Genomic DNA, 9,596 nt, shown 5'->3' on the forward strand with positions numbered 1-9,596 from the left:
ACTTCACACTCCTGCCATCAGGAAAGAGGTTCCGAAGCATTCGGGCCACCACATCCAGACTATGCAACAGTTTTTTCCCACAATCAGGCTCCTCAACACACAGAACTGAAATAGAACTTAAACACACTGCAAACCGAACTCAGCACATTCTCATCACTCACTACTCATCTCATTCCACCACCACTTATTTATTATTTATTTACTTTTATCATTCTACATTTACTGCACTACACTGTTTACCTGCTGTTTTTTTTTTTTTTTTTTGCACATTCCAATGCAATTGCACTTTTTTTTTTTCCACAGGAATGACCCCTTTCCAGGTGGTTTTTGGTTACCATCCACCATTGTTCCCTGCATTGGAGTCTGATGTCACAGTTCCCTCAGCCTCTGCCCTGGTTAGGCGGTGTCATTTAGCATGGAGGAGAGCTCGCCAGATCCTGCTACGTTCTATCCAGGCCTACACTGCAAGGGCCAACAGACATCGTTCTACAGCTCCCTGTTACAAGCCTGGCCAAAGGGTGTGGTTGTCCACCACCGACCTGCCCCTCAAGGTGGAATGCAAGAAGATAGCCCCTCGGTTCATCGGACCCTGCCGCCCGCCCGGTTTGTGGATGGTGGTCCCGCCTACACAGTGCGGCGACTACTCTGGTTACGAAGAAGGGGGCGTGGACTCCAATACTTGGTTGATTGGGAGGGTTATGGCCCAGAGGAACGTTCCTGGGTACCAGCCCGCCATGTTCTGGATCCTGCTCTAGTTACTCGGTTTCACCGCGCTCATCCCGACCAGCCTGGGCGGCCGTCATGAGACGTCCATTGTGTGACCTGACGACCTGTGTGTTCCCTCTCCTACTTAAGCAGCCCTGTCTTCCTGCTACCTTGCCAGATTGTCTGACTGCTTTGCATTGACTCTCCAGCTCGCACTAGCTTTACTTATACTGAACCCTATTTGACTCCTGGACCTATCGACTCCTTTTCTGCCCACCGGACCTGCCTCTGCCTACCCCCTTTTGGAAACTGCTTTTGGATTCTCTGGATTTGGACTTGGCTTGGACCTCAGATAGGCTTTAGGATTACTGGACTTGTCTTCACTTCACCCACCCTGGCACCTGACACCCCTTCTTGGTAGACTTCTGTTACCTTGCACCAGCGGGTTCAGCAGTTTTTCTCCTACCTCACAAGCACCCTGTTGATCGTTAACAACGTCTGAAGCCCATCCGCACTTCCTGCACCACTTCCCTTTAATAAATAAATATTTTAACTTATTTCGGAGTCCTGGTTTTCTAATTGGGTCCCACAAATTATTTGGTGTGCTTACGCTCACCCTCACAGTTTTGTGTTTTTAGGGTCAGCTGTCTCCCACTTAGTGTCTCAACCACCTTGGATCTCTCATGTTAGATTTATCATGGAAACTGTTCACACACACACACACACACACATACACACACAAAGACATAAATTCCGAATAAATAATAAATGATAATTAAATAATGTCTCACCTTTTTTCTCAATAGTGTTGTAAACTGAGTTTCCTCTTTCTCCTCTGCAGTAATAAATGGCTCCTTCTGATAGTCTCATGGTGTCTGCTCCACCTTCTCTTATGATCTGAGCTGTAGAACATTCTGAGGTCTGTCTGAATCATTCATATTTCCAGCCCTCACCGTCGTCCACAGAGCACGTCTGTGTCCGTGTGTCTCCAGTCTGCTTTTACTTCAGTTTACAGAGACAAAGAAAACATTTTTTTATATTTCAATGCATTCACAGATTAATTTGGCTGATTCTTTCAAAAAACAATGAAAAGAGAATGTGACCCATAGTTTGGAAAACAGTGAGTTGTCCAATATCAGAGCAGCAACTGTTTGTCTCATCTCTGCACAGTGACAGTCATGGTGATCAGAACATGGTCCCTACTCAAGTTTATTTAGAGGCTTTTTCCATCATTTAAAATCTTTATCTTTATCTATGATAAATAATGTACATCTGGGTAACATAGAAAAATAAAAGAAGACATTGGTGGTTCCTCACTCATCATTTTGGGAAACCGATTTTTTTGTGCTTAAAGCCCTTCCTGCCACAGGCTCTACCAGGCTTGGGACTGGCACTGCACTGCTGGGGATGGGATGTTTGGGGTTCAGTGTCTTGTCCAGGGACACTTTGACATGTGGTCGGAAGACCTCTGACCCTATAGTTGGTAAGCAGCCGCTCTACCAACTGAGCCACAGCCACCCCATTCTGACTCAGTCAAAACCATTTTGATTAATTTATTTTTTTATTTTTGAATTCTTTGCCACTGACATGAAAACCATAAAACCTAAAGAAGTTCATTAAATTCTTCAACCAAAATAAAATGAAAAACAAGATTATCTCTGTCATTGTCTGATATGCAGCACAGTTCAGACAAGTTTTGGCAGCCTGATGGTAAAGATGGAGACCTTCATTGTTGCTGGTTTATTTACATCCTGTCAACTTTGGTGCTTGTCAAACTATCAATCTATACATATATCTACGCCTTTCTCACCCGTGTCATGGTACTGATTGTATATTGAAGTAGAGTTTAGGGAAAGAAGACGACTGAAGGAAAAAAAAAACTAATGACAACTGCACCACACAGAACAGATGACGCTTCAGTAGAAAACATACACCACCACCGTATTCTCCCAGTGTGTCTCCTCTCTGTCCACAGATCACGGCACTGAAACTGGATGCTGGCGTGGACTCCTACCCGTCAGTGCTGCCACAACCACCACCGCAAGGACACCATGAACAACGAGTGCAACAACAACCACTGCATGACTCCACCACATCTCCATCCTCATCCTCATCTTCCTCCCTTTCTGCATTCTCATCATCTGCCTCATTTGCGACCAACTCAGGAGGTGAAAGATGGAAGAAAAAAAATAAAACATGGTCAAAGTGGCCCAGACAGTCTGTAATGCAGGATGAAGATGTCTTCATATGACAGATGTCGTGGAGGCAAAGGATCTTGTGGACAATGGAGAGGCAGAGGACGAGGAGTTGGAAGTGGCTGACGTTCAGTAGCTGCAAATGGATGCCACACATGTGGGCAAAGGGGACATTGTGCAGAGGACTGTCCCTCTGGGATTGAGGAGGACATAGACCCCGAGATTGTCCAGAGAAGTCATCGCCAGTGGCAAATTGACGGGAGGAGGAAAAGCTGGTGTCCCGGGGACAGATGCTGATGACTGACCTAAAGGAGGGAGGTGATACACACTGACACACACCGATTTGCAAACTGCAATGAAGAACTGCTCGCTCAGACATGTGCTGATAGTTTGCCAGACAAATACAATGAAAACTGCTTGATAAAGCTCACACATGCTGGAATAAATGTGGATTTGATTGAGCAATGAGTTTAAGATCAGAGCTAAATTTAAACTACCTGAGGTTTAAATGCTGAAGGAGAGAGTACATTTCCTGAATACACTCTGAAAGTGAATGATCAAGAGGTGATTTTTTTTTTTTGGTAGGCAGTGGAGCAATTAGGTCAGTATCAAAAGCAACTGAAGTTGCAAAATGAGCAATGTACATGTTGGTGTTTACGGAAAATCACAAAAAGAGTATTTGGCTCAGTCATTGCCTTGTGCTAATTCTCAAAATCGATCTCATTCAATGTTGTCAGAATATGCCCCATAAATTTGATTGAATAAATATCTAATGATTAAGTTCTATCTGATGACTACATCAGAAGTAATGCAAGTGTTCAATAATTTAAAAGTACGAACACACACCATGATGAATTATAGCCCTGATTCTGTGTTATATGTGTATGAATGGAAGCTGCAGCAGTCTGTCTTGTCTATGTCAGGAAGTTTTACATTGTACAGCATGTTTCACATTGGCCTGATGTTCCTTATGAACAAAGAGGGGATTCAGTGAAGTTTGAGAAATTGACAGCAGTGTTTTATTGGTCTGATCACTTATGTGTGGTCTCTCGGCATGAGGAACAAAACTGTTTTCATGACGTTCCAAATGCTGTTCCCTAAATCAGAATAAGACCGGTGAGAAAATTTAGGCTATTTTGTCAAAAGTGTTCTTCTGTGCATGGTTGGTAGCAGCTTGAGGTTGAATCAGCTGTGATATGTTCAGTGTGTGGCTGCCTACAGGAAGGCTTTTAGTTCTGCTTTGCCTGCTTGTGCCTGAGCAGAAAACACACAAACTTTTTCCTTATCAGAAATATTGGCAACAACACATGGTGAAAGAGGCAGAGAGCAGAGGGTTAGGATCACATGAGCTAGTGATTCTGTCCTGTGTGAATCAACTAAGATTTTAATATTTCCCTGTAAAAGGGCATGAAGCTGTCCGGTTACATATTAATACACCCTGACGTCACAGTGATTTTAATGTGACCTGGGATAACCTGTAAATGAAAAACATAAAGCTCTAAAACAAAAAGTCACTGATAGAATTACATCAGTGTTTTAATTGCCAAAGAAAAGCAGCTGTAATTGTGTCTTGTGAATATTTACTGAAAAACATGTGTGATATTGATAGTGGTAAGTGGAGATTTGCGAGCAGTAACCAGTCCATCCGAGAGCTCTGGAAATATTAAATCTACAACCAAATAACTTCTTGGTTGCTGAATTGGATCATGTATTTCTCTCATTCTGTACGCGATCTTGTTTGTTTTCTCCTTTAAAATTTTTACCTGGATGAGATTTGTTTCATTAATTGAGTTTTTAGGAAGTCCAAGTGTTTTCTATCAGCTGAAATCTCGAGACATTGCATTTACCAGCAGGATCAGCTCTGTTATAGTACATTGATGATTTTATGATGTGCGGCCTGTCAGAAAAAGCCTGCATGTCAGATAAGGTGAACCTACTCAAACATTTAGCAGAAAACAGACATAAAATCAATCTGTTTACATTACAATTTACTTAAAGTAACTTATTTAGGTCATGTGATCACAGCTGATAACTAAACAATCCATTCTCATCTCTTTAACCGAGAAACAAATGATGAGTTTCTTGGGTCTGACGTCATACTGAAAACAATTGGCTGTATGATATCTGTTTTGTTACAGGACCAGGATGGCAGATAAGAACATATTGCCGACTTTTCAGCTGATTCCTGTAGATGCTATAATGTTATAATGTGATGTTTATCAAATTGTTTAGCTTAAGATGCTGAATTTGTGGCTCATAGAAGAAGAACTGAAGACAAAAACATTAAAGATTTTGGATTTTAGACTATGATGATTGATTTCATTGAGTTGATGGCCAACTGAGAATAGAGATATTGTGTTGTTATGACTGGAGTACTAAAACTAAACTAAATTGGTACGAAGAAGAAGGTCTCCTTGGACTGAGGTTACCCCAGCTGTTTTAATGAACATGGGGATAAGAGGAAAAACTAATAAATTTTTTTGGGAAAAATCTCCAAATTTGTGAAAATGACATGTTGCAGTACTGCCACTTGTGTCTTCTGCTTTGTTTCAAATACATTAGCAGTTGAAGGACATTCTTTCTATTGCAACTGAAGGATTTCTAGGAGGTGGAACAAACCCTTCCAAATGATGCACACAACCACAGCAGTGAAAGACGTGGATACATCCCACCCACTGAAGGAAGGGGCCAAAGCCTGTGGACGACCTCTCCCCAGCTGTGCCTCACGCTCACAGGAGGGCAGGAGCCTTGAGGGGAACCAGGGAGCCAGTTGGAGGAGAACACTCACTAATTCACTCACAGTTAAGGTTCTTCTGGTGACAAAGGGGACAAGTGTGATTGGGTGTGCCTGCACTCTGAGTCCCCAAGCCGAAAGAAGGAAAGGAACAGTGAGAACAACACCATGGAAGCCAGAATGAGACTCCTTGTGCAACAGTACACTGGTCGAGTAAAACAGATGCTTTGAAAGACATGTGGTGAATCTGCGGAGGAAAACCACCACAGACTCTATCCCAGAACTGGACAGGAACATGTACACAGGTGATGTTTGGAATCAAAGGTAGGAATCGAACATGACATCTCCCCACTCTCAGTGCCCATAAAAGATAATTTGATGGAAAATTAGAAACCAAACAGCTGCAGGATTTAAGTCTTCTTTGTGCCATTAAGAAAAATGTTGATTGGATGACTTACATATATTATATTCACCACCTCTGATGCTGTAGAACACCCTGTGGAGCAGCTGGCAGAACAGGATGGACCTAGACATGCTCCTTGCTGAGAAAAACGGTGTTTGTGTGAAGTTTGGAGACTCATGTTGTACTTTCATTTTAATAATACTGCACCTGATGGAAGTGTCACCAGAGCACTAGAGGCTCTTAGATCCCTCAGGGAGGAATTTGCCTGTCACACAAAAACAGTGCCTGAATTTCCAATACATTAAGAGGATGTATATTGAATCTTTATGAATGTGCATCTGATGACTGTTGTTTGTCTTATGATGAAAATGTAATTAAAATGAGTAAATTGTGATGGAAAATCAAGTATTATTAGAAGATGATTACATTTTATCTTAGCATTTTACCTAGTTGTAATGTCAACTTGTACTCAGTGTACTTTTGAAGAATGTTTAAAAGATTGTATGTTTTTCAAACTTTGTCTCATCTACATGTTTTGTCTTGAAGTGTTTGCAGAACTGCTCCAAGGTCAGTTATTGTCTAACAGCAGAGCATCCCACACTGTAGTGACCCAGAGTCACTCCATGTTCACAGGTGCTTATCAAAGTGCTGAAAAGGGAAATGGTTTCCATAAAAGGAGAAAAGGAGTGGGGGCAGTGTCCTGAGGGTGGAGAATGTTCTGCCCAGAAACATAAGGTTCTAAAACTAATGTGTGATATATGAAGTTTAGAACTGCATAGGATGGAGACTTGAAACTCTGTCGATGTACTTTCATCTTGCAAGATAATAAAACCCTAAAAGACGTCCTGGATGTTGAAGCTTCTTTACTGATTACACTTGAGGTGTCTAAGACCAGATATTGTCACTTTTGCCATGAAACCAATCAAAGTAAAGTGCCAAACAATTTCAAGCAGACAATCAATCATATAATGAAGCAAAGTTCTTATGCAGAATTTATGCATTATGTTCCTTTTTTTAAACTCTGTTGATCCAAATAAATAGAAACTCTTATGTTTTGAGTGTCCAATACCCAGAATTCTCAATTCTGGTTTGTACATAGTAAGTTACTCAGTCTTTTTTTCTGATCTCTGTTCCTTGGTCATGTTTGACATCATGTTTATACGTCAAATGAAAACATCATAAATCATTTTTATTTTAGATGAAACAAGGTCCAACTTACTTTAAAAATGTGACAAGACTACTCCACTCTGTTGAGGTATAAAAGTCAATTTTACCCAGACAACTCTGTTTTCCACTGTGGGACCTTGTAGATTCTCTGACCATGACAAAATTTGTTCATATGTCTATTCATACATCCACCCAGTCTGTCCACAATCCTGGATCTCACATCTGACAGTGACTGTATCACCAGTGTATATCAGAGGCCAGTTGGGATCATTTATCATAATATTTAAGATAAATGTGAGCCTGTCAATATTTTAGGATGTAATGCTGTTATTATTTTGTTACATCACAATTTGCCACAAATTTCCTATTTATAAATTGTCTACTTCCATCAAAAACATAAGACACATTTCTTAGAAAATAGTAAAGTTTTCGTGTATTACGGCCCCAAGTTTACTATGTGCATTTCATCTCAAGTTTCAGAATGTGGATATTTTCTGTACATGTGGGCATAATAATAAATGAGCACTGCTTGTTTTCCAACTCAGTGTCTCGACACTATGGATTATAAGTATGAGAGTATAAAATTTAGATTAAATACTCAATTATGTAAAAATTCTATTCAGATCATTGCTGGTGGTTTGTTATAAAGTATATTTACTTAAGTCCTGTCCTTAAGCTCAATTTGGCAGTTCTTGTACTTTCCTGAATTATTGGCATTTTAGACATATTTTACTTTAACTCTACTCAGAGGAAAATATTGTACTTATTCTTAATACATTTACTTTACAGCTTGAGTTACTTTTTGCACATGGAGTACACCTTTTGACTACTACTGTGTAATAATTAATGAAAAGATTAATTATTACTTAAATCTGTTAATAAGATCACATAAATGCACGAACATAAAACTCATGCCAAGGAAAAGTAATGTGTTTTAAGAAAAGATTTAAAATCAGGAAGCGAGTTGGCCGACCTGGTGTGCAAGGGAAAATCCTTCCATGATTTTGGGACAGCAACTGAAAAAGCGCATTCACTCGAAGCTTACTTTTAGTTTAGTGACTGAGAGGGACCCAGGTAGAACAGTGATTTTACAGGGAGCAGAGGTAAAGAATGTGCAGTATTTAAGTCCTTAGGTTCAGAGCAATGGAGAGTTGGGAAAAGAGGTGAAGGTGCGTGCGTTGTGTGTTAAGAGAGTCTTTCAAGAGACTCCTGAAAGGGAACAGACGAAAGGAAAAGAATAAGAAAAGTATCATCTGTTGAAACTGTGGTTATTACAGTACGTGCAGCTCAAATACTGTAGCTTTACTTTTAAAGGTGAAATATCACTTTGAAAAGCTGTAGCACTGTAGTCTCATAACACAAAGATCAATCAGTACCATTCATGAGCACAGTACTAAGTATGCAGTCTGTTTGCTGGATCATATCAACACCAGGAAGTGATCCTCTGAAATAGATCAAAGCCTGACAATGCTGATGTAAGTCAGATAAAGATCAGTACCTAAACTGCCAGTAATAATAAAAAAAATGTAGTTTGTATTAGTCTGTGGAAAGACATAACCAGGGCTAGATCTACTATTAGAGGGAAAAGGAAAACCCAGCTACCACCATTAATGCCTGTGGACCAGCAACCTCACTTTTAACTAAGGATACACATATTACTATCCCTACATGGTGGTTTAGAAAGCTTAGCTCAATCCTCCTTCCTTTTTCTAGGATGTACCTAAAAAGTACTTTAAAAAAAAAAAAGGTGTAAGAATTAGGGTTAGCCAGGAGCGCACGATTTTATCCATTAACTAAATATTTACATTATTAACACCGGACAGATAGTACAACCCAAAGTATAATTAGAATGAAAAGACAAAATAACAAAAATGTTTAATATATAGTCAATGAGGTGTGAAGAAGTAAAACCATACATAAGCAACTATGACAGAGTCAGATAAACTAAACCAGAACGTGCTGGGAGAATAAGAGAAATTACATATAAGGTGAGCTGAGTGAACAAAGAGGGACCCGGACTGCATAAACTAGAATGTCTAATAATAAACAGGGTACATGAATAGAGGAAAAATATTGAGGGAAGTACAACAAAAAAGAGCTGAGTTAATAAATAGAGAAATCTAATAGAAGTTAACAAAACTAAGACAAATATGAATAAAGTAGGGATGAGATATAGAGAATCTATGCATACTGTAGATGAACTGCAGGGAAAACTATGAAAGAAGTCCAAACAAACAGACAAAACTCAGCAGCAGATATAACGATGAAACAAAATGTATGTACTAAAACAGAGTGGGTCAGGAGCAGGTGCAATAAATAATAAAAACGTGGACACAACAGATAAAATAGGGAACCTCAGACCAAAAAGAAACAGACAACAGAGTCCATATAA

Source organism: Channa argus, chromosome 6, assembly GCF_033026475.1.
Source record: "Channa argus isolate prfri chromosome 6, Channa argus male v1.0, whole genome shotgun sequence".
Classification (NCBI taxonomy): Eukaryota; Metazoa; Chordata; class Actinopteri; order Anabantiformes; family Channidae; genus Channa; species Channa argus.